At 43.8% G+C, this 27,336-nt stretch overlaps 1 protein-coding gene across 3 annotated transcripts in view; it reads right to left on the reverse strand.

Moving 5' to 3' along the window:
- PRKCE (protein kinase C epsilon) overlaps nt 1-27,336 on the reverse strand; it is a 503,064-nt gene that overhangs the window by 62,012 nt on the left and 413,716 nt on the right. The window lies entirely within an intron of this gene.

Genomic DNA, 27,336 nt, shown 5'->3' on the forward strand with positions numbered 1-27,336 from the left:
GCCCTCACCGTAAAGTGGGCGATCGATGCGCTCAGATACTATCTTCTGGGGGCCCCCTTCATCCTGATCACTGACCATGCACCCCTGCAGTGGCTGAACACCATAAGGAACTCTAACGCCAGGCTGATGCGCTGATACCTTACCCTCCAGAAGTACACCTTTACTGTCAGGCATCGGGCAGGTAAGGAGAACGAACAACATTGATTTCTTCTCCCGCTTAGGAGGGAATCAAGAGACCAGCCCCGAAGATCGGGAGCTGGACTTGAGGGTGTGTGTGTGTGTGTAGTGGGGCGGATTGGCGACCCACAGACCCGGAGGGGGAAGAGTCCCTCATTGAACCCTAGTGAGCGGAGCCATGCCATGCTCAACCCTCCCACCGGAAATCAGTGGGAGGGCCCGGAAGTACAAAAGGCCGGCTGGAGAACTCAGCAGGGATGCAACCGCCGGAGGAGCCAGACGTCTCCTGTTTGCTCCCGAGCTGGTAGGCTGCTGCAGACCCGAACACAGAGGAGCTGCAAGCCCTGACAGAGGCCTGTGCATAAGATAAAGGTCTCAGTTGACAGGGGGTCTTAGAGAGGGGTTGAGTGGTTTTCTTTGTGAGCTTGTGATCCTGGTCATGCTGATGACCCCAGCCTGTCCTCTTGCTGTTGGTGATCTGACAGGCTTGAGATCTCCTCTTCCTATAAATAAATGGTCTCAAAGACTAGCAAGGGGAATTGGGGACAAAACGGTTACCTACTTTTCATAACTGTTGTTCTTCGAGATGTGTTGCTCATGTCAACTCCATTCTAGCTGTGTCATTGGGAGATTTTTGCATTAGGCGTATCCACAGGGTTGGCTGTAGCACCCCCGTGAGTGCCACGCTCATGCACTGATATATTAGGCGCTGCCGACCCTATGCACTCTCAGTTCCTTCTTGCCGGCAACTCCAACAGAGGGGTAGGAAGATGGGTAATGGAATGAACATGAGTAACACATCTCGAAGAACAACAATTACAAAAAGGTAGGTAACCATTTTTTTTTCTTAGAGTGCTTGCTCATGTCGATTCCATTCTAGGTGACTCACAAGCAGTATCCTCGGAGGTGGGCTCAGAATTCGCAGTCTAACAGCTTGCAGCACTGCTCTACTGAAGCCAGGATCGTCCTGGGCCTGCTGGATAAGTGTACAATGGGACGTGAATGTCTGGATAGACTACCAGGTGGCCACCCTACAGAATCCTGGATAGGCATTTGGGCCAGGAAACCTGCCGAAGAGGCTTGCGCCCTGGTTGAGTGGGCAGTTACAATCGCCGGATTTGGCACCTTTGCCTCATCATAGCAGGAGTGAATGCAGGCAGTGGATCCAAGAAGAAATTCTTTGAGCGGACACTGGATGACCTTTCATCCTGCTGTTCTTCCACTGTGACGAACAATTGTGTTGACTTGCGGAATGGCTTGGTCCTTTTAATGTAGAAGGCTAGCGCCCACCTGACATCTAGGGAATGCAATCTACACTCCTCCAATTTATGTGGCTCTTTAGCATAGATACAGCCAAGTATTAATTAAAACTGCCTGCTTCGTGCACTCCTAATTTTTTAAATCAAAATAACACTTAACCATTATTTGATAAAAACACCTGATGAAAGATGCTGAAAGGATGGTATGAATCTAGGAAATTCAAATCAGATCAAGTCTTGATAGTGGAATGCCTAAAAATGTCAACATGTCCCTAGACATGAAATTTATCCATAGACATATTATCTTTAAGGATTACATTCAGATCAATCCAATAGGTTACTTTGACTTACGAAATAACTCACACTTGTTTTGTGGTGCTTTTAATGTATATATGGGTAAAATGCCAAACCCACCATTATTTTGCAATGGAACAGTAATGATGAAAAATTAAAACAGAAAGGAAAGCAGTGACTGGATTTCATAAGCAATTTTTCGAGATAACAGAAGTACAAACATTCTTAGTGTTTTTACAGTCAGGATCTCATTGGGCAGAGGAGAAAAGAACCCCCCCCCCACAAACATAAATATCCATTCCACTGAGTGCTTTCTACTTCTATAGTACCTGCATTGCAGATAGGGAACTGAGACAGATTGATTGGATGGTGTCCTCTTAACCTATGACACTTCCATCCAAAAAGTTTTTTATCTATTGAAAAGATTAGAGAAAAATATTTTCCTTTATTTTCACACTATCTTTATTGTATGTATTTGACAGCATTGTATATATATAGTCAATTTCAGTGCTCCCCTCTTTATGTAGATTTTCCATCACCAATGGCTTGATCCTACTCCCATTCAAGTCAATGGAAGATTTCCCACTTTTGCAGGATAAAGCCACCCGCCCCAAATCAAATTTAAAAAGAAAAAAAAGTCTTCATTTGCTTTGATTAACATGAGTGGATTATTATAAGATAAGCCTCAGACAAATTATCTAGCTTTTGAAGTTGAGATATGTCAAAATTATAATGCTTAACTATATAAGTGGAAAAACACCTAACACCATTAATATATACATTTTCAGAGACTAGCCATAGATTTAATACCATTGTTTAGACACAGAAAAGTGGGCTCTAAAGCAACATTATTCTATGTTGTTTCAGGCAATCAGAAAAAAACTCTACTCCCTCTCCCCCATTCTAACAAAAATAACAGAAGAAAAGCTGCTACTGTAATCAGCCATAATTGAAGGCATTTCCTGTATTTTGCTATCAAAATGGGGTTTTTTTCCATTACATACCAAGTGAACTCTACTAAGGTCAAGACACCAGAGAAAAACATGACCAATTATGCCTTTAGTCAAATGAATCAACTACTTTGCTCTTCTTTTTAGCAGCTGGAATCTAGATTTCATCTCAGGCCCCATAATCTTATGTCCTAAGTCACATTTAAAGAAAAGAAAATCCTTCCACATTTACAATTCCTTCAATACTATTTAGCTTGTCAGGCTTTTCCACCACTCCCATCACCTAAAAGCCATCGTTAGCCTAAATTCAGTACATTAATTATATTACGTAGAAAAAACAAACCCTGTTCCAATATGATCTGAACATGAGATAAGCACAATGGGACACAGAGATTTTCAGTTATGACCATGATGCAGGGCCAGACTCTGCCCTCAACTGCAACTTTGTTGATTTCAATTATGTTGCCCTGTTGTCAATCAGGGTAGACTAGGGAAGTCAATGTAGTTACACCAGGGATGAACTGACCAACTGTTGTATGTTAACGCCACTCCATTGTGCCTAAGTGTAAAATAGATGGAGGTATATTCTCTATATACTTATAAATAGCTTCAGTTAATCATGGAACTTGTGCATGTACACTGAGAGAAAAATAAGCAATATAGCCCATAGTAACTTAGTTCACCCACAGCAGCCTTCTTCATAAAGGGCCTCATGTGTTCTAATAACTAGGCAGAACAAGGAGAGTTAAGAAAAGCATAGAGTAATATTCGTTTACACCTAACCAATAATGTTACTGAAATTATATTTTTTAAATCGCTCACACTTTGCATTTGGGGCCTGATCCTGAAACGTGCTAAGCAGCCATTGCTCCAGTTGAGTAGGAGTTGAATTTGTAGTGTAGTCAACAACATTGTTGCTTTAAGTATCAGGGGGTAGCCGTGTTAGTCTACAAAAACAACAAGGAGTCTAGTGGCACCTTAAAGACTAACATCCAAAGAAATGAGGTTTTTACTCACAAAAGCTTATGCCCAAATAAATCTGTTAGTCTTTAAGGTGCCACCAGACTCCTTGTTGTTATTGTTGCTTTAAAAGACTCCCCCTTCCTCTTCCCCCTCATTAGCTTTTTTGACTCTTCTTCAGTTTTCTTGTTTTAATCAAACAAGGAGAGGGAACTGAATTAAAATTAGGGTTCCCTATTTTTTTCCTAGAAGTAAAATCTGGTTTCTTCACAGGCTTCAAACAATAGTTTTGTTGGCAGCAGGTTAAAATGTTACCTCCTGGCTAGACAGGGTCTATCTCCAAGCATATCATGGGCCTGGGGGGTGGAAAATCCTGAAAATCCTATGCTTTTGGTCACTAATCCCGCAGTTGGATGGAGAATGTAAGCCCAAGTATGAGGCGGAGAAGGCAGAGAGCTAGCTCATCATCCATACAATTGCTGCTGGAATACCACATGCAATTCTGGCATCCACAATTCAAGAAGGATATTGATAAACTGGAGATGGTTAAGAAAAGAGCCACAAGAATAATTAAAGGGTTGGAAAACACGCCTTATAGCTATGCTTGGCAGAATTAGATTTTTAATGGAACATAACGATGTTTATTTCTAAGCATTTTTTCTTATTTGTATCAATTTAAAATTTCATAGTTGTGGGAAACACCATGGGGGGAGAGCATCAAACAACAATTATTTAATGACAACAGACATTGAGATTCCAAAAGTTAAAGCTTTGTAACTGTTAAAACACAAATTGTCAACATGTCAATTTCCTTAAATGCTAATAAGTCCTCAAGCAGCATTTTTCTTACTTCAGCTACATGTACATTTCTATTATTATTAATGGAAATATTTGTCCTTGGTTTGTGAATGTAACATGAAATTGACATTTACCAATAAAAATTTAATCCTTCCAAGCCTACTTATAGTGATAGACTCAAGAAGCTCAATCTATTTAGTTTAACAAAGACAAGGTTAAGGGATGACTAGTATCTACAAGGGGAACAAATATTTGATAATAAACTCTTAAAATCTAGCCAACAAAGGTATAAATTAATGATCCAATGACTGGAAGCTGAAGCTAGACAAATTCAGACTAGAAATAAGGTGTAAATTTTTAACAGTGAGGGTAATTAACCATTGGGAACATTTACCAATGGTGGTGGTGGATTCTCCTTCACTGATAATTTTTAAATCAAGCCTGGATGCTTTTCTAGTTAAAACAGGAATTATTTTGGGGAAGTTCTATGGCCTGTGTTATACAGAAATTCAGATTAGAGGATTACAGTGATCCCTTCTTCCTTGGAATCTATGAATCCAGCCATGCCATTGAATTTGACTGCACTTGGTACAGCTGCTTAGGTCACCCATGCCTAAAGCCAACCCTGTTTATAGGCCACCAATGCTCTTATTAGAATTAAATGTTTTCTCCATATTTTTCTTTAAAAAAAATAAACTTCAGATCTTTGGTTTTTTTTTTTTTGCTTCCTAATCCATTTGAGCATAGGTTGATTGGCAAAAATCCCAGTGAGACACTAAGGGTCTTTCATGTCAGCAGCACTACAATCCCCATATATAAGAGTTTGCCATAAAAATCTTTTGTGCAGCTAGTAGGGGCAGTTCCTGAAAGTGTTCAATGAATGGAACTCGTAGTGAAGTCAATGGAAGTTCTAAGCCCAAAACACTCTTAGGTCTGAAGTCTCAGACTTGTTCATCCTCTTCTCATTACTAACTTGCCTTTATGGATTCACAATTCTCAAACAATCTTTCACAGCCTCTCCATTCTTTGAAGATTACAAATCATGAAAGTAATGGAAAATAAGCCATACTCAACACAGATAAAAAAGAGAAATGTGGAGAACAAACATGACTGGTAACCCAAATTCTAGGTCTCTTTTTTAGAGTCTGCTTTGTATTAGGGTGACCAGACAGCAACTGTGAAAAAATGGGACAGGGGGTGGGGGGTAATAGGCGCCTGTATAAGAAAAAATCCCCCCAAAAGGAACTGTCCCTTTAAAAACGGGACATCTGGTCACCCTACTTTGTATAGTCACTTATACATGAGCTCAGGAAGCAATTCAAGCTTAATAGGCCTAGTGTGTGAAAGAGCAACGTAGCTAATTGTTTTACGAGCCTACGTAAGAAGTAAGCCAAAACATTAGGAGAGGTGTGGCCTTAGTGAGTCAGTCGTTTCTGCATCCAGGCCTGTTGTTAATGATGTGGGCAGAATGGAATACCCACAAAAGGCCATATTGTGACTCCTTACTCATCTTGCCAAGCATCTAGTCCAGGGGTCGGCAACGTTGGCACGCGGCTCGCCAGGGTGAGCAGTTTTATTTACCTGCTGACGTGGCAGGTTCGGCCGATTGCGGCCCCCACTGGCCGCTGTTCGCCGTCCCGGGCCAATGGGAGCGGCGAGAGGCCGCGGCCAGCACATCACTCGCCCACGCTACTTCTTGCCGCCCCCATTGGCCCGGGACAACGAACCGCGGCCAGTGGGGGCCGCGATCGGCCGAACCTGCCACGTCAGCAGGTAAATAAAACTGGTCCGGCCGGCCAGGGTGCTTACCCTGGCGAGCCGCGTGCCGAACGTTGCCGACCCCTGATCTAGTCAAATAGTCCCATTGGTTTCTATAGGACTACTCACTAGAGTAAGTGCTCACCACAATCTGTCCCTGTTTACACACGCAGACCACCTTTGAACTCCCTGAGTAACACAGTCCCCACTTTATGCTTGTGTTGAGCCACCACATTCAGATACAGATTTCTCAAAAGTTTGGCGGTTTTTGGACCTGGGAGTTTGATTTGAGCCTACACCTTTCGTTTCTATCATTTCCTTTACTACCCTAACCTTATGTAGCCTTTTAAATAAAGTTTCCAAGAAATAAATATTCCAGTTTGGCAACTGCAACAGAATATAGAGTAAAATCCCCTGGCACAGGTAACCATGAGATGGATGATTGCATTTAAAACCGTTAAAGTGCTAGCATGATCCTGTATTTTTGTACCATTTTGGACAACGCAAAAACTCTGCAAATTCATGGTGTGTAGACTGTGCGATGGAGGAGTGTTGTTGCAGGTTGCTATACACAATGCTTCTTTTTATAAAACAAACAAATGCCTCAAAATTCTCCCCACTCTGCTCCCAAAGGTGTCTTTAGTAGGGAACAAATATGAGTCCTCGCTTCAAGCAGGTTCTTATTATAGCCCCATGTCAAGTTTCCATTGAGAAGAATGCTTTCTAAGTTAGAAATAACAACTTTGCAGGGAACATTGATATAGACAGATTTTTGCAAGCTCCCTCTGCTCTCAGTGAAACCTTTTGGGTCTTTTTATGGAAAGCCTTTCCACAGGCTAATGTACATGGTATTACATACAAATGGATTAACTCATATTTATGTTGACCCATAAGAATGTTGTTTCCTAACAAAATGTTTACTTATATGGAATCACTGGAGCAAAGGTTTTAATATTTCTCCTTCCATTCTGATTTCAATAGCATAGTTCACATGCCTAAGTTTGTTTTTACACAACCATGTGATCTGAACTTGGGAAGGATATGTATGCTCTTAAACTGAAAATCTTTTCTAGCCCTCAAATAGCTCTATATCATTTAATTGGGATGAAAGCAGCAGTACTCAGAGATGTAATAGGGTTCTGAAGAAACTACTCCAAAAACCTATAGAATTTAATAGAGAATGAGATCTTTTCTAGGGTTGTGGGGAGAGAGAAGAGTTTGTTTTTAAACCATCCGATGGTATTCTGTAGCAGAGAGAGAATTCTCTGGTTCAGAAGTTCTACAAAGGCTATCATTTCTATTAAATTCCATGGGACACTTTCATAACGGAGGATCTCTGGCAAAATTAAGAAGAACCTGGTCATTGATCTATAACATAACATAAAAAATGTTTCAGACTCTGTTGATAGCACCTAACTTTATGATCAGACAGAAAACTATTATTTTGTTTATTTTAGAAACAGTCACTGCAAAGAAACTTGAACAACTATTACATGAAATAAGGAACTTCTTTTGCATTTCTTGTAATCCCCACACTACTAAACAAGTCAAATGGAGTTGTGGGTGCACAAGGAATGCACTATCAAGACTTAAAGGTGACATGATTTGGTAGTGGCCTCAAGAACAAAAGACAGAATTCTACATGTAATCCACTTGAAAAATGTGGGTGACAGCTCCCTCTAGTGGCTGGTCTGCATAGAAGATAAGAGCCTTCTACTGCTACCAGGTAATGGAGTTAGTTCTGTAGTTCAAGAGGTAGAGGTCTTTGCTTTGGCAATGAGATCCTGGCTTCAAAGCCTGACTACAGGCTGTGGTGAAGGATCATTACATATGGAGTACAAATATACCTCTACCTCGATATAACACGACCTGATATAACACGAATTTGGATATAATGCGGTAAAGCAGCGCTCCGGGGGGGGCGGGGCTGCGCACTCCGGTGGATCAAAGCAAGTTCAATATAATGCGGTTTCACCTATAATGCGGTAAGATTTTTTGGCTCCTGAGGACAGCGTTATACCGAGGTAGAGGTGTATTTATATTTCAGAAGTTGGCCATTTTCAGCTACAGGTGCATAAAGAGATCAACATTATGGTTTCCTATGCTCACAGATAAAGGCTTCAATTGTGTTTTATTAACATTTACAAATATTTTTTTTCTAGATTAAGAGCCTGTGAGTAAATTTTAGTTTCAAGGTAATTTTATATGCACTGTGGTAACCCATGAAAAATAAAGGGTTTAAACTGAACAGCTAATACAACCTTAACTCTAGCACCATCAATGGGATGCTGTCATTAATATAAGAAAACACAAAGTAAAGTTCACCTACTATGTTTAACAACCTACATACATAATAAAAGGCACTATTCTTAATTGTTATACATGTTATGGAAAGCTGATTTGTAGGAGTGTCACTCATGAAAAACAACACCTCATGACTTGTTTAATTACAGGATATATACATTTACCAACATGAAAATTCATCCACAGAGCTACACCCACCGGTATTTGTTGGAAAGTTCAACAGAAGACAAAAAGAAAAGAAAAAAAGAAAATGGTTCTACGAAGGCTGATTCATGAATGCAAAACTTGGGAGAAGTAAAAACTGTAAAAATGCAGACAGTTGTAACTTTTGGTATTTACATGGCAGCTAATCCATGCAGACACTGACCTCAGCAGGATTACAGGGCGAACTTTGCACAAAGATGAACTGTTCGTAAACAACTTCTTTAGTATGCAAACCATATAGTTTGAGCCTTACATATATTTTTAAAACTTTAAAGTGATATAATCTGAAGTACTCAGCAACAATCTCTTTGGGGGTGAGAGTGTTGGTTGGGGGAGGGTTAATTAGTCTATTCAAGTGGCTAGCTATTAATGTAATATTTCACAAACCTCCTGCTAAATGTTGGTAAGGCCAGTAATTATCCTATTAAACTTTCTGAAACTCACACTGGCAATCGGTTTTAACTCCTGCACGAAACAATGATACAGATTTCCAGAGAACTGTTTTTTCATAATGTTCTATAAAATTTTCCATTTACACTAAGATCCCTTTACACCAGTGGTTCTCAACCAGGGGTCCGCCCCCCCCCCCCGTGGGACATGAGCAGATTTTAGGGGGTCCACCAAGCCGGGCCAGCATTAGACTCACTGGGGCTCAGGACAGAAAGACGAAGCCCTGGACGCTGAGCCCCCCCATCCATGGCTGAAGCTGAAGCCTCAGCAGCTTAGCTTTGTGGGGCCCCCGGGGCGTGGGGCCTCAGGCAATTGTCCTGCTTGCTACTCCCTAATGCTGGCCCTGACTTTTATATGCAGAAAAACAGTTGTGGCACAGGTGGGCCGTGGAGTTTTTATAGCATGTTGGGGGGGCCTCAGAGAGAAAAAGGTTGAGACCCCCTGCTTGACACCACTTTGACACTGTAAAGTGGCCTTAAAGTGAGTGTAACTGGAATTTACTCCTACTTTAAGGCCACTTTACCCTGCCAAAGCAGTAGAAAGGGGACTTAATGTAAATGAGAATCAGGCCCTTTGAGTTAAATGGCCAGGATATTAAACTCCAGTACGCAGCTTCTGTCCATGTGCTGCCATGTCTTTTCATAATCATATTTATATTTCTACTGTGTCTTGTGAAATCGCAGGTTCCAAATGGAAAAGGTGTAATCAAATGAAACCGGGAAATTTGAGAAACAAACATTTTAATAAAGAAAACACTCTGTTTTAAGAAAATTAGAGAAGAAAAGCCACAGAAGTTTTGCTTCATCCAAAAGAGAGCAATGCAGTGTATCGAAGTTTGAATGACACCTAGATTGTCTAGCACTCACAGAAGTGGGGGTATCAGTTTACAGTCTTGGAAGCCAATTGTTTTATTATTATTTGAAAGTTGATCTTATTACTACTTTATTTACAGGTTAGTTCATAGGGTGCACTATAATATGGATCTCAACATTCATCATCATCAGTCAAGATAAATGATGTTGAATTCAACCACCTGTTCAGACCCTTTTATAAGCTGTAGCTCATTCTAGTCTGAGTCTATGGCTACACTGCAGATGTAAGAGCAGCACAACTATGGCACTCCTTACAGAAGAGGTTTATCCATTGCTGTAGTTAATCCAGCTCTCTGGGAGGTGGTACTTAGGTCAACAGAAGAATTCTTCCATTGACCTAGTCGTGTCTACACTGGGCTTAGGCTGGCTTAACTATGCTTCAAAGGCATGTGGATTTTTCAGATCCCTAAGCAAAATAGCTAGGTCAACCTAAATTTTAGGTGTAGAGCAAGCCTGAGTAGAGCCACAGCATCTTGTGCATTGGAAAATCCCATGCAAGGGCCAGGAAACTCTTTGAGGTTCCTTCAACTCATTCTGCGGAGGCAAGGGTTCTCCATCCTCTATGGCAGTGGTTCTCAAACTTTTTTTTCGTGGACCATTTGAAAATTGCTGAGGGTCTCAGCGGACCACTTAGTGATCTTTCCAAATGCTGTTTGTACTGTTAGCTAACTATTGTAAAGTGCTTTGGATAAAAGCACTATATAAAAAAACCTTAAAAATAATTAACTTTTTTTGTTCTACAAATAAAAGCCCACAACTCATATTTTAATATCAATAGTCTTACCTTTCTAATGCGATGGATGTGCCCTCTCTCTACCACTGCAGCAGGGAAGGACTGAGGTCTCTCTCCCACCACAGCAGGCCATCTCTCCCCAGAAGCCGCAGCCCTGGAGCTGGGGAAAGGCATCTCTTTCTCTGGCCGCCACAGCCCGGCATGTCCCAAATTCCCCCCACTCCCTCTTCTCACTCCACTTCCCCCATCCACCTATCCCCTATTCCCCCCAAGGCCACCACCTCACCTTACATGTGCATCTTCTCCAGGGTCCAAGCATCTAATTAGTGGAGCCACACCTGTGCGGCTCTACTAATTAGGTGGGTGGCCCTTCATTGTCTTGTATGTGGCCGCCCAGGCGCGCACCTTAGAGGGAACTATCCGCGGACCACCTGAATGGAGCTCACAGACCACAGTTTGAGAACCACTGCTCTATGGAATAGGCGGGGAACAATACACACCAAACCTGCTGATGTTCCAAGAACCTTAGATAAATCCCACATCTCTTATGGTATCCACAATAGGCAACAACATTTGCCCTTTTGAGTCCTACACTTGTGGCCTTGCTGCTGGTGGCTGCCACAAGCTTCCCTCAGCTCTTCCTCAGAGAAATTTCAATGGGTGAAAGTGGAATTCATATAAGATAATGTTGATGGGAGAAGCTGCTGTGGAGACTGGTTATGTCCTCATCTTTGCCATTCAGCACACCTTCTCCCCGATTTGCAGAGCCCCGACTTTACAAAGTTTGGTTGGGGAGGCTTCCATAGAATTGTGGGGGAAAGGAACATTCTGCAGAGAATGTTTCATTTTGTGGCTGCTGTCATTTTAAGACCCCTTTTCACTACAAGAAAGGTGTAAAAGGCCTTTGTGCAAATGAGAATCAGGACCTCTATATAATATGTATAGGGCATGATACACTGTGCCTCTGGAGTTATTACAATTTATCCCCTAAATATATTCTGTATTTAGGCATTTTTTTTCTGTCCTCAATATACAGCACCACAAAGGCTTATGACCTGTTACTCTGGGTTAACTGAGGTAAATATGTATTTAGGCGGTTTCTTAAGTGCATATTATTTCCCTACTGCAAGGACTCCTTCAGAACTGTTTCATATTTATTGCTTCAGTGTGTGTTTGGAACCTTTTAAATATCCATTATTCCCCTAATTGACCATAGCAATTCCATTTGTGTCATTATGTTTGTCAGGATATATTTAGGCACTTTTTTCAAAATGGGTGTTATTTACCTAATAGACCATAAAATCTCCCTTGGAAACCTTATGCTGTTTCAGCTAAATAAATACTGTGGATGCCATAGTGTTTACCTGTTCATACTTAATTTTACCACCATCTATTTGGAGAAACCAGATACCGTAGTTAGTTTAGGTTACTCGTGACCAAGGTTTTCTCAGGACATTTGCTTCTACATGATCTTGGCCCTGGATACATACCACACTGGCACTGAGCCTTCCACTGATAGGTATCTGCACTCATACACCAGCTGCTACCTAGATTTTGCTCTTGCTGTGACATGCCCTATGATGTGGAATACTTTGCTTCTCCTCCCACTTACCCTGAATCAGTCTTTTTCTTCCGAAGAGAGGCAAGGTAGGTGAGGGAATATCTTGGACCAACTTCTGTCTGTGAGAGATACAAGCCCGACCGGTCTGAAGAAGAGCTCTGTGTAAGTTCGAAAGCTTCTCTCTCTCACTGACAGAAGTTGGTTCAATAAAATATTTTATCTCACCCACCTTATCTCTCTAATGTCCTGAGACCAATATGGCTACAACTACACTGCATACATTTTTCATCCCAAAAGCATTTTTTGCCAAACGATATGCTAAACCTAAGAACTACCACTGTCAGCTCTATTTATTACCCCTCCTTTCAGCCCTTTTCTTCAATTATTTTTGTGTGTTCATATTTTGAGAAGATGGTATTATATTGTATTTGGTTTTATTTTGTTTCATGGTTCTGCAAGTGCTTATATGAGAGAAGGGGGTTATATTATTAATAATAAATCAGAATAATAAGTCAAGAAGAGCTAGCTGGAATAGCTTAAATAAGTATCTGAGATGAAGCCCTTTATTTCAATGTCCTTTCTGGTGCTTTTACACGCTGATTCTGAAGGGCCATAATTCAGCCCTACTGAGGCAAAACTCACATTGAAATTTTACTCCTGGGGGAATTCTGCGCCACTGCGCATGTGCATAATTCATGTCTCCCACAGATTTCTTTGCTTCCCTGCAGAAAAATGACTTTCTAACAGGGAAGCAAAGGGAAGCTGCAAGAGCAGTCATGCACGACACCCTAGCTGCTCAAGTACATCGTTTCAGACACCCAGAGCAGCTGGCAGAGAGGTAAATCGCAGCAGGGCTGGGGACATCCCAGCCAGTAGCTCCTACTCGGAGCTGCTAGTCCCGGCTGGGCTGGAGACAGGAGAGGACGGGACTGCCTCTTCCCCTGCAAGGAGTGGCTGGGGCTGTGTCAGACCCACCCCCAGAAACTTCCTCCAGCTGCAGGAAGCTCAGCATCCTCCTGCCCCCATTGCTCTTCAGCTGCAGTGGGAGGGGTCACTGTACAGGGAGCTGCTCCCCCATCCACCCAACCCCCGTGCATCCAGACTTCCCATACCCAGACACCCCCACCAAGCCTCACCCCATACACCCAGAACCCCCCAGCCCTCCATGCCTGAACCCCACTGTATTGACCCTCAACCCCTACAACTGGAATCCCCCTGTGCCCAGATGCCTTGCCGCCAGACCCCCACCCCTGCATCCAGACTACCCCCCATTCAGCTCCCTACATTCAAACCTCCACCCTTATGAGCCCCACACCCCTGCACCATCCTGAGCCCCCACAACAAGACCCCCATGCCACTGACCCCCAACTAGCTGCACCCAGACCCCCATCCTACCAAGCCCCACTCCCCCAGCACCCAGACCCCCCTGCTGATGCCTCCACACTCAGACTCCTCCACTGAGCCCAACCACTTTCCCCTGGAAGCCCCTGCAGAGTCCCATTGCTGCTGCACCTGGAACCCCCGCAATGAGCCTCTGTGCATCCAGATCCCCTCACACCTAGAACCCCTACTGAACTGCCTGCACCCAGAATCCTCTCAACTCACATCTGGATCGCCCCAGACTGAGCCCCTCCACACTTGGATCCTGCCTGGTTGAGCCTGCCTGTCCCACACCTGGTGCACCTGGTGCAGAGGGGCAGGGCCCCAGGGTGTTTCTAGGGCAGGCCCAGACTTGTGCTGTATCAGGGTCGGGTGCAGCATCACCACTGAGTCCATGTCTCCAGGGTGGGGAGTCTGCAGGGTGATCTCCTACCTTTGTGCAGCCAGTGGCCTGTGCTCCCCACTGCCATGCTGAAGCCTCTGCATGTATATATTGACAAATAAAACTTGCAGAATTTTGCAGATTTAAAATATATTGTGAGCAGAATTTTTGATTTTTTTGGTGCAGAATGCCCTCAGGAGTATGAAATGAACCAAACTTCGAATCACTGTAAGGATTACTGAATTAAGTCTTCAATAAGTCTAACCCTGGGATATTGTAAACCTGTTACAAAAGTGAAAATCAGTTGGATGGCCTGCAGTTGATGTTACTCCACTCTCTCACCCCTCAGACCATCTTTAGTAAGAGCTTATAACTGGCTCTGTGATCTCGAGGTATCTGTAGTCACCTCCACTGCCATTCTAGACTCCCAGTGTTAGACGGCACATTTGGACACCAGCTGCATTGCCGGTGCTAGCCCACTGGGGGCCCTAAGCAGGTATATTCCCCCTCCCCCCAAAAATACACATACTAAAAATTAATAGGTGGCCCCCTTGAGCTGCTCAGGGCCCTAAGCATTTGCCTTGTCTGTTTATGCCTGACACTGGCTCTGACCAGGTGTCTCTAACAACCAGCTGACAGGTGCTGTTGTACCACTAAATGCTTTTGATGATAATCCATTCTATTGTTGCTGTTACCTCTGAGTTCACCTCCAGGCACAGAGTCCTCAAAACATGACTCGACCTGGGTTTTAATATATAGTTTTGCTGATCTGTTGCTCTCTCTATTATTGCTGGGGAGTAAGCAGGACGTTCAGAGGTAGGCAAGGGAAATTTATAAAAGCAACTGGAGACTTGTGCCACACAGTAGCATCTGAGATTGCCATAGTTCTTCCCTATTCTTTGGAGAGGAATTATTTGTTGTAATTCGGTGCTCCAACATTCCCATTCTAAGGTGGGTGGACATAATGGTGAAAAAGTCTGTGACTTGTTAACATAATAGAGTTAGCCTATTACCGGTTAAGTGTGCATGAGATGAGCTTCCCAGCTTGCATATGGTCAAATAGAATATCATTCAGCTGAGATCCAGGTTCAATTCTCTGCTGTGTCACAGACTTCCTATCTGACTTGGGCAAGTCACCTAGTCTCCCTGTGTTTCAGTCCCCCATCTGTAGAATATGGATAATACTTCCCTATCTCATTGGGGTGTTGTGAGGATAAATACTTTAAAAGATTGTGAGGTAATCAGATACTATCGCATTGGGCACCATATAAGTACATTCAATGACAGATTTGCTTTGCTGGTGCTTCAGGCTGGCCATGTGAATAAATATATTTTGTATGTCCTATCTGGCTTGTGTCCTTAGTACCCTCCTTTTCAGTTGTGAAAGCTGGGTTACAGTTTCCACCTCCACTGTGTTAGAAAAATCTTTGTTGTTACTTGGGACCAACGGATCACCAATAACAAGATCCTTGTGAGAACTGGCCTGCAAACTATGCTGGACATTCGCAGGCTTTGCTGGAGCGCATGCCTCAAGATCATCTGCTGAAGGCTGTGCTCTATGGCCAACGTAAGAACTGCCTGCGACACAGAGGAAGGCCAAATCTCTGATACAGCAACAAGGTCAAGCAAGGCCTCAATAAATTCAGCATTCCCACTGACGACTGGGAAAATCCTGCTCACAATCGTTCAGTTTGGAGAAGCCGGATTAAGACTGGTGTAGTCACGGTGGAGAGCCATCAGAGCCCAGGTTGAGGCCGCAGGTGAGCCAGGAAGCAGAGTGTGCTCCAACCTCTATCTGGTGAAGGGACCTGTAGCCAATGTGGGAAGGTTTGCTGCTCATGCATCGGGCTCTTTTCCCATGCCATTGCTAAGCACTACTGACGGACTGACTTTGTCGCATCTCCTTTTGTCTCTCAAGATGTTTAACGGCCATATAACTGTCTATAGTTGACATGCGGTGATGATGATAGGAGTAGAAGCCCTATAAACATAATTCTCTCTCTTTAAAATCCTCCAGCTAAGCACAGATTCTCTGGAGACGAGATCTAGAGAATGGCAGGGGCAATTTTTCTTTCAGTTCCACATAAAAGGTAGTACTGGATTAAAGTGGTCTTTGGTGTAAAAAGTGCATCTGTATGGGTATATTTATGTTATCTCCATGCTCACTCACTCTTGTTCCTCCGAGACTGCTATTGTAACTAAGTTCTACTAGTTTGTGGTCAAGGAGAGGTCAATGTGTCTGATGAAAAGACTGTAGGAAAAATGGTCAAGCAGGCAGCTCACCATGTGGCAAACAATACTCATGTGAATTTCTTTAAATCCAAAACAAGTTACCAGTTATACACATAGTCTGTTTCAATTCTATTTCCCTTTCACTTACTGTAGACCCTGACCTATAGATCCTGACCTCCTATTAAACTTGTAAGTAAATTTAGCTAATTGACAAGGTTTTTATTTCTTTTAATGCTCTCTTTAGTAATTTAATCTAAAATGTACACGAAAAAATATTTTTATTACACTAGTGACTTGTTTTGGTCCATTCTTTTCTAATAACTTTTCTGGTGATACCAATACATTTTACCACTTTGTTTTAATTATTTTTCTCTTTTTTGAAGAGAATTGCTTTCAGGTTTGACCTAGTGGATCGCAAATTATCTTCTCTTTCTGCCAACATTAATTTTGACCAGAATTAGTTTAAGTGATCCCGAGATATTCTGGCCTTATCACTTTTCAGCACAATCTTGGCAGTGAGTCCATTTTGTTTCAGTCTTTGGTTCTCCCATCAGGGTTGGTTATAGTTTATCTGAGGTCTTCCTGGTGAAGTCCTAGCATTGGCTATTCTGATTGTGGTGTTGGCTTTCATGCTCTGCTAAAAATGTTGGGTTTCTTACTGGCTGGTTTCCTCTTCTGTAATCCTTCTGGTTATTTTGGAGTTCGGCTTTCCCTCTGGCATTGACCTTTCTGGTTCCAAATTAGGTGCCAGCTTGTCTGGCTTCTAGCTCTGCTTTTTACAGAGGAATGCAAATTCTCCTCTTTTATTAGTTATTATTACATCTTTTCCTTTTGATTATTGGCATGGTTGGTACTTTGCTTTCAGGTGAATTGGCATAATGGATCTCTTCTGAAACAGCTAATAGATGCAGATACTGTTGGCTACAGTTCAATACCAAGGTACAAATCATGTTAGAAAGAGCAGAAAGTACTAACACCTTAAAACCTGTCAGGCTTATTAACCAGATGATGACCAACTAAATTCTGTGACATCAAGTCATTTTAGTCCACCTCCTAATTAATTAATTTTCGTTTTCTTCACTTAAACACTGAGGAGCAACTAAACTGGAAATTAAAATGCTGCAAGTTTCAGTGATTGTTTTTGTTTTGTTTATCTGAATTTCAAAACTGGACAGATTTTTCCATTTTCCAAAATTTGCTGCAGTTTTTTTGTATTTAAAAAAATGTAATATTCACAAATGACATTTCCCCAATCCTACAAACATTTATGCCTGGGGTTAACTTTATGCACGTGAGTAGTCTCATTGAGTTAAAACAGACTTTCACATGCACAGAGTGAAGCACATGCCTAACAGCTTGTTAGACTGAATCCCCTGTAACTAAGTCGACCAATCAAAACTGACCATGAAAAAACCCAAGAACAAAAAAGAAAAAAAAAAAGTAAATGCAAAATGAAAACTAAAAATATTAAACAATATTAAAAGATTTTTGTCAAAACACGGAAAATATTGGGACTATCAAAATGTTTTCATGAAAATAACCATGTTTTAAATGGTCATATTTTACACCCCTGGACCTCCATGTTCCCTCCAAAAAACATGATCAATTTTTTTTTATTTGCTCTGTTGAACAACAACTTAAATCTAGAGTTGCTTAAACATGTTGGACCAACAATGACACTGAGTTATCCCTTTCTCTGCTGCACTCTTCTGTCTAACAGCATGGTGAAAACCCTTTGAAGTGCCAATGTGCCATGGTGATATATGGAACAGCACCCAAGAAGTTTACCCTTTTCCACATATTACCATGGAACACTGGAAAGAGCATTCAACAGTATGCCAGAGGACACAGCCTCATTCAAAATATAATGCAACGATTGCAGCAAGCAGTAGGGCCCTATGGACACCCAGCTTTAACTTTGATTTCCCTTACTTTTGTCAGTTTGTGTCTCAGCCCTCGAATGCCCAGGTTTTAAATTTAGGATTCTATCTTCAAGATTTTAATGCAATGAAAAATAAAATCAAATTTATTCTCATTTCACTGTTCAGAAAAAAATTGACCACAAAATTATAATGGATTGGGACTTATATATTTATTTCCATTGACACAACAAAGATGTTTCTCAATGTTGTAGAGAAAACTGCAGGGACCGAGTGATTTCTATAAACCATAGTATTAGCATGTGCTGTGATATAGTAGATTTTTATTTCACATGTGTATCCCTTAGTTAAAGTCTACTTATCAAGTGCAGGAAGATAATACACATTTTTTCCTGTTATGAAAGTAAAAACAGAAATACCAAACATCCTAAAATAATTGACATTCAAAACAGAAAATAAATATTTTTTCATACTTCCTGTGAGCAATAAGGTTTTGCTGTTGTTATCTGTCATGAAGTGCTGTTCCCCTTCCTACACTGTCTGCAGGAACATGGTTGCCCTCCCAGGAATGTAAACTTGGCATTAGCCCTGGCAGACTCCCACTCCCTCCCACCCTCTCTCATTTAACTTTCACTCACTCCCATACGATAATTGGAAGGTAGGGGATGCAATTTTATTTACATAATGCAACATTATAAAAATGGGCATTAAACAAGGAAAACCTTGCACCAAATAAACATGAGCAAAAAAATAATGATGCTGACCTTCCCATTGGGAACTCCTTTTGGAAACAGCATACCATTCCCAAAGTTAGGGCAATGTTGCTAATCTACCTTCTTCTTAACGTACATTAAGAAGAAGGTAGATTAGCAACATTGAATATGCCTAAGAATATGCCCATTAGTCTTCCCTTATATACCCAATTCTCCTGCAAGCCCGATGCTTCCCATCTAAACTGAGGAATTTCTTAAGTTCCAAAACCAGGAAAAAATTTTAAAACATTCTACAATTGAAAGGACCACATGGTTTATATCCTATTCCCACAGTCTTTTCTCTTCTTTCCCACAGCTGGAAATCTTGTTAAAGGGTTCTCCTACATAACAGCAGTCTTCAGCACAGTACATAAGCTAGGCAGATGGCAAGGTGGACTCTTTCAGACAGAATGCCAGAACCATGAGAACCAACACTTCTTCTCACTTCACCTCTTCTCTGCCCTGTTTCTCTCTACGCTAGCCCATTGCCTTTTCCTGCAAGGAGGCATCCTCCTCATTCCTTCATTTAGGGATTGCTGACCTGCCTAGATTCAATAGAGGGAGAATGTAGAGAGGCTGGGAATCCAGGATATTAAACCCCTTCAGCCATCATCCTCCAGTTTTGGAGACTGAAACTCCTAAACTTAGGGCTAGAATGTGTTTCAAGGATACGAACGGTACCTAAATTGCACCATCCTAGGAGTAGCCCCAAAAGACACTGACTGACACACCCACAGGAAGCTCAATTCCCTCCCTCCTTCCCCTTTGCACTGGGGGTGACAGGAACAATTTGCTGGCAGCTGTAGAGGAGTGGGCACCAAACAGCATTGCTTGATGGCTTCAGGGCAGCCCTGCATGCAGCTCCTCAGCTCAGTTTCCCTTCTTGGATCCCCAAATAAAGTCCACACAGGATTTTTCCAGTCCAGTCACAACAGCCCTCCTTAGGGTCTGATTTATTAACTTAAAATTCACGAAAGTCTTAAAATTCACAAAACTAAACATGAAAGTCTTCCCTCCAGACTTCCACTGGGTACAGCCCATACTCCCCTGGTCAGAGTCCCTCCTGCCTCAGCACTTTAGTCCCAGCCCTTCTTAGCTGGAACAGTTCCCCTGGTCTCACAGTCCTCCCTAAAGGAGACACTCTCTCTCTCTTTCTCACACTCACACACACCCATTCACTCCAGGAAATTGCCTGATTCCCCTCAGGTGGGGCTCAGTCTCTAATCAGGGTTGGTTTGGTCCCATGCCCAATGGGCAAGCCACTTGTTACACCGGTCTAAGCCAGAAGCAAAGACACCCTCAAATCAGATCGGCTGTGATGGACAATACATTGGGCGGGCAGCAGAAGTATGTAGGAGGTGCACAGTACCTACTTACTTCGGTGTGCCTAGACAAAAGGTCTGGGTAGCCTGTGCAGTGTAAGAGCCCTCTTACTCCTCTTTCTGGCCATATTGATCAAGAGACAATCTAGCCCTCAGTGAGATAACATGCTGAATGCCTCACTCTTTTTCAGTTTATGTATGCATTAAATGTTCTTTATATAGTAAAAAGTAGATTTAAACTACTGTATTTCCTACTCATGTTCTTTATGAGTTATAGTTCTACAGGTTAATATGCAAAGAAATCTGGGGAATACTTTTGAATCAATTTATTTGGTTGCTACCATTCAAAATATCAGACTGAGGTAATTTGGAAATTGCTGATTTTGAAAATGGTGGCCACTGGATATAAAGTGTTTTCATTGGTGTTAAATATAATTGCATTACATTGTCTAGGCTGCACTGAACTGTACAGCAACCACAATTGCAGTCAGACTTTCTGAATATTGCGCTTTGTAAAAAGAAAACACCAACAAAAGTACTTTTAATTTGAGGTACTTGTTCTCTGAGAAACTTGGATGTGCATCATTACATATTGTTGCCTTGATAGAGAAAGTGCTGATCTTCAAAGGAAATAATCAATCAACATCCTAACTACTGTAATTTCTGAGCATTAAAGAACAGTTTCTGTAAGAAAAAAATCCCTGATGTACACAGGGAGTGGCACAAGCATATTTATATTCAAATTCTTCTTAATAGTATGCTAATGTGTCCTTCATCACAACCAGTCTATTCATTAGAAGAAAGTGTCCAGGCTACAACTTTAGGAGGAATGCATTTGGGACTGTAACCCCAAAAAAGCTGAAATAAGCTACCTGGGCACACTGAAATATTGTTATTATTTATCTGTATTACCATAGCACCGAGGAGCCCTAGTCATGGATCAGGATCCCATTGTGCTAGGCACTGTACAAATACAGAAGGAAAAGACAGTTCCAGTCCCAAAGGGCTTACAACTAGGGCTGTCGATTAATTGCAGTTAACTGACGTGATTAACTCAAAAAATTAATTGCAATTTAAAAAATTAATCATGATTAATCAGTTTTAATTGCACTGTTAAACAATAGAATACCAATTGAATTTATTAAATATTTTTGATGTTTTTCTACATTTTCATATATATTGTATTCTGCGTTGTAACTGAAATCAAAGTATATATTATTTTTATTACAAATATTTGCACTGTAAAAATGAACAAAGAAATAGTATTTTTCAATTCACCTCATACAAGTACTGTAGTGTAGTCTCTTTATCGTGAAAGTGCAGCTTACAAATGTAGATTTTTTTTGTTACATAACTGCACTCAAAAACAAAACAATGTAAAACTTCAGAGCCTACAAGTCCACTCATTCCTACTTCTTGTTCAGCCAATCTTGTACACCTCAAGCGTCTGTGGCCCTCAAATATATGAATGTGGAAGTACGCATCCTGCAGAGCGAGGGCAGAGTACCAGTCCCTGGTATCCAGGGAGGGGATGAGGGAGGCCAGGGATACCATGCGGCACTTAAGCTTCATCATGTACTGGTTCAGGCCTTGCAGGTCCAAGATGGGCCCGAGCCCCACCTTTGGCCTTTGGGATAAGGAAATAGCGGGAGTAGTACCCCTTGCCTTTGAACTCCTCGGGTACTGCTTCCACCATCCTAGACCAAGGAGCCGCCCCACCTCCTGCTCGAGCAGAGCCTTGTGCGAGGGGTCCCCCAGGAGGGACAGGGGGTGGTTGGGCGGGGAGGAAGTAAACTGGAGGGTGCAGCCCCGGGAGATAGTATTGAGGACCCATCGGTCAGAGGTCAGCCGCGACCACTCCGGGAGGAAAGCACACAACTGATTGGAGAAGGGAAACTTTATTGGGGGTAGATCCCTGATGAGAACTCGCAGGGCACCCCCGAGCATCCTGTCAAAACTGCCTTTTCCCTGCCTGCTTGCCTTGGAGGACAGAGGCTGGAGGGAAGGGCAAGACTGCCTCTGTGGGCGCCTCTTATAGTCCTGCAACTTCTTAGGAGCGGTCTCATATTTTGGGTGGGTGGCCTGAGCAGGAGTCTGCTGCGGCTTGAACTTAGGTTTAGCCGGAGCCAGAACATAGAGACCCAGAGTCTGGAGAGTCGTGCGGGAGTCTTTCAGGCCATGCAGCTTTGTATCCGTTTGTTCCACAAACAGAGCTTTGCCGTCAAACGGGAGGTCCTCCGGGGAGGTCTGCGCCTCACTGGACAGTCCAGAGAGCAGGAGCCACGATACCCTTCTCATGGACACCGCTGAGGCCCTGGACCGCTGTACCCTCCTCCACCAGTGCTTTGAACTTCTTCCTGTTGCGTTCCTGGAGGGAGTCCTCGAACTTGGGCAGGGAGCCCCACAGATTGAACTCATACTGGCCCATAACTGGAAGCTCAAGGACGAATAAATTTTTCTTCCAAAGAGTCCAGCCTCCGCAAATCTTTATATTTCTGGGTAAGGGGTGGCTGGCCCTGCTGCTCCCTGTGGTTGACCGACTCGACCACCAGGGAGTTAGGAGGAGGGTGTGTGTATAATTATGCATGCCCCTTGGTGGGTACAAAACACTTGCGTTCTGCTCTCTTGGAGATGGGGGCCAATGAGGCCGGGGTTTGCCACAGGGCATTTGAAATTTTTGCCACCCCTTCATGGAGAGGCAAGGCCACCCTGCCTGATGCTGAGGAGGACAGCACATTAAACAGGGAGTCCGAGGGCTCCTCCATCTCCTTTGCTTGAAGGTGGAGGCTTGATGCCACCCTTTTTATGAATTCTTGGTGGGCCCTAAAGTCCTCCTGCGGAACAGAGGGAGGCAGGGCCGTAATCGCCTCATCCGAGGCGGGCGAAGAGGCCAGCGCAGTACTTTGGGCGTCCACTGGCACCAGAGGGTCCACCACCTGGTCGGTCTCCAGGCATGGTGCGAGGATGTATGTCCCACCGACTCCTTCCTCAGAGGTCTGGAGAAGGAGGCCGAAGGTCCTTCTGAGGTTCCGGCCACCGAGTGAGCCCCCACCGGGGCTGTGGTGGAGGCCATGGTGCCCACTGGTATCACTGGGATAGCCACGGGGCCCGGTGGGATGGGGGGTCTGGGGCCTGCTGCCCCCACTCCGGGGCCGCCGCGGGATAGCAGCAGCTGGGCAGCAGCCCAGACGCGACTGGCCAGGGGCTGGGCTGGGCGCAGCGTGTGCACTGCTGGGTCCCCGCAGCAGGCCCGGGCGCCAGAGCCACAGCCGCCGAGCTTGGCCATCGGCCGCTTCCTCCCCCTGCAGCAGTGGGAGCTGCAGCAGCGGCTGCTCCCGAGTCCCGCTGTCCAGGGAGGGAGAACAGCCGCTGCCTGGCCCCGCAGGCCGCCCCCCTACTCTCCCTACTGTTGCCTGCCCTGGGGGCTCGAGGGGACAACAATGGTCTGTCGCCCGGTGTGCTTGGCACCAATAAAGACACCGAGGGGAGAAAGCAAGCCAAGTTTATTTCAGAGCTCTGAAATGGCACTAGGAGACCAGCATGTCTCAAATCCAGTGCAACAAATACAAACAATTTTTACCTTTTATACTTTAAACTGTTTGCATACATCTCTTTGTCTGGCTGTTCTTCTTACCCCTCCTTTCCAGACAACTGTTACAATAAGCTTTACATAAGCTTGTGAGAAAACTTTCTCAATCTTTGCGACTTTGAGTTAGACGCCTGTAAACTAACTACTTCGCTTCTTATCTCTATTATTTCTGCTAGTGTGAGTGAAACTGCAGCCATCTGCTAAAAAGCTGACATTACATTTCTGCTTCAACCTACTTCAGAGCATGTAAGCAGTTAGCATTGAAGTAGGTGAGAGTTCCCAAGATGGAGTCACTGTGGTTCACAGACCCAGAGCAAAAGAGCTTCATCGGCACTTGTGGCCTTCTACTCTCCCGAGTTACCTGGTAGCTATGCCTAGTGGACCCCAACACTACCCCGCGACTGAGTCCTGCCTGCTTGGGGCCAGGCCGGACTCTCACTCACCCTGGCCCCGCGCTTCCCCTGCGTCTCCCGGGCCTCCCTCCAGCACTTGTGGAGGAAGGGTGGTTTTTTTTTTGTCCCGCCCGCCACACCCCCCCGCGTCCCGATATTTGACTTGGGTGATCTGGTCACCCTACTCGAAGAAGAATCAACCTTCTTCTGGTGACATCTAACTCAGATGATGAAAATGAACATGCATTGGTCCACACTGCTTTGGATTGTTATCAAGCAGAACCCATCATCAGCATGGACGCAAGACCCCATGTGAAGCATGAAGGGACATATGAATCTTTAGCACATCTGGCATGTAAATATATTGCGAGATCGGCTACAACAGTGCCATGAAAAATGCCTGTTCTCACTTTCAGGCGACATTGTAAACAAGAAACGGGCAGCATTATCTCCTGCAAATGTAAACAAACTTGTTTGTCTGAGCGATTGACTTAACAAGAAGTAGGACTGAGTGGACCTGCAGGCTCTAAAATTTTACAGTTTTATTTTTGAATGCAGTTTTCTTGTACATAATTCTACATTTGTAGGTTCAACATTCTTGATAAAGAGATTGCCCTCCGCTGGACTCTTTCCACATTCTTCTTGTAGTGTGGGGCCCAAAACTGGACACAGTACTCCAGATGAGGCCTCACCAATGTCGAATAGAGGGGAACGATCACGTCCCTCTATCTGCTGGCAATGCCCCTACTTATACAGCTCAGAAAGCCATTAGCCTTCTTGGCAACAAAGGCACACTGTTGACTCATATCCAGCTTCTCATCCACTGTAACCCCTAGGTCCTTTTCTGCAGAACTGCTTCCTAGCCATTCGGTCCCTAGTCTGTAACAGTGCTGTGTTGTAATTGAAATCAATATATTTGAAAATGTAGAAAACATCCCAAAATATTTAAATATATGGTATTCTATTATTGTTTAACAGTGCGATTAATTGCAATTAATTTTTTTAATCGATTGACAGTCCTACTTACAACTTAAGTAAAAGAATAAACTAACCTACAAAAATGACACCTATTTAAGATATTTCTCATCCCTCACCCCTTTAAAGTGAACTGTCATTGTGATTGTTCAGCTTTCTTATCTTCTGTTTCAGACTGAGTGCCCTCCTGACTTGTTCAAATGGTGCTGAAGTGTATTGGAGAAATACTGCACTCTATGTCCATTGTTCCCTAAGATCACAATGTCTTTGGTAGAGCTATCACTATACAGGAAGTGTGTATTACTTCATTTGAGTGTCTGAGGGTAGGGTAGGCATTTTGATTGGTGGTTAATCAAGGCGACATGGTACTTTTTTTTTTTTTTTTTTTTTTTTTAAACTTTTGCTAGCTCACCCCACCACTTTGGAGATATAAATGAAATAATTAGAACCAAATGCCTTTTTCTTTCCAGTGAGTCAGTGCAATGTTTCAAACAATGATGATGGATCTTTTCCCTGAAAGATGACTGCATTCTGGTGCATGTTAAATACTAACAAACATTTTAGCATTCCTCAAGGGCTTATCACACCATGTATGAATCATGACCTTTTCTTATAGTATATTATGTTAGCCAATAGTGTGTTGCTGTTGAAAAAAAAGCCAGTGTCACTGTGTGATATATTAATAGGAGTGTCATATTTCAGACTCAATGTAATTGTTCTACTTTACTCAGCACTGGCAAGGCCTGCTGGAGTACTGTGTCCAGTTTTCAGCACCGCACTTTAAGAAAGATGTAAACATATGGGTCCAGAGTAGCAAAAATGAAAACATGACCTATTAGGAAAGGCTGAAAGAATTGGGCATATTTCCTAGAGAAGAGGGCTGCATGATAACAGTCTTCAAATATGTAAAAGCCAGCTATAAAGAGGATGGTGATCAATTGTTCTCCATGCCTAGTCAGGGCAGGACAAGAAGTCTGGCTCAGTTTGCTAGAAGGGAGATTTAGTTTAGATTTTAGGAAAATCTTTCTAACTGGTTACCTAGGTAGGTTATGGAATCCCAGTCATTGAAGGTTTTGGGGAACAGATTATACCAGGGGAGGGCAAACTATGGCCCGCGGGCCGGATCCAGCCTGTCAGGGCTTTCAATCTGGCCCACGGAATTGCCAGCCCCGTGGTGCAGCGGGGATAAGGCAGGTTCCCTGTCTGCCCTGGCCCTGCGCCGATCCTGGAAGTGGCCAGCACCACATCCCTGCAGCCCCTGAAGGGGGGAGATGAGGGGGAGGCAGAGGGCTCTGTGCACTGCCTCGCCTGCAGGCACCGCCCCACGCTGCTGCCATTGGCCGGGAACAGGAAACCGTGGCCAATGGGAGCTTCGGGGGTGGTACCTGCAGGTGAGGGCAGCACGTGGCAGAGCTGCCTGGTCCACCTCGTTCCCCCAGGAGCCACTGCCGGACATGCTGGCCACTTCCGGGAGCAGCGCGGGGCTAGGGCAGGCAGGGAGCCTGCCTTAGCCCTGCTGCACGCCGCTGCCACCCCGGAGCTGCTTGAGGTAAGTGGTGTCGGGCCGGAGCCTGCATCCCGAACCCCTCCTGCACCCCAACCCTCTGCCCTGAGCCCCTTAACCCCCTGCCCTGAGCCCCCTGCTGCACCCCCTGCTGCACCCCCTCCTGCACCCCAACCCCCTGCCCTGAGCCCCCTCCCACACTCTGCACCCCCTCCTGCACCCCAACCCCCTGTCCTGAGCCCCCCGTTGCACCCCACACCCCTCTTGCCCTGAGCCTCCTCCCACACTCCGCACCCCTCACCCACTTCCACACCCCACACTTCCTCCCACATCCCAACCTCCTGCCCCAGTCCTACATTCATGGCCCTGCTCAGATTTCTCCACTCAGATGTGGCACTCAGGCCATAAAGTATGCCCACCCCTGGATTAGACAAACACCTGTCAGGAATGGTCTAGGCATACTTGGTCCTGTCTCACTGCAGGGGATGGTTAGTGGGGGGTGGACTAGATGACCTCTTGAGGTCTCTTCCAGCCTTACATTTCTATAAGTCAATGATTATGATGATATTATGGATTATAGATCAATTGTTTTTTGTAAAGTAACGGAG

Source organism: Malaclemys terrapin, chromosome 3 (assembly GCF_027887155.1).
Source record: "Malaclemys terrapin pileata isolate rMalTer1 chromosome 3, rMalTer1.hap1, whole genome shotgun sequence".
Lineage (NCBI taxonomy): Eukaryota > Metazoa > Chordata > Testudines > Emydidae > Malaclemys > Malaclemys terrapin.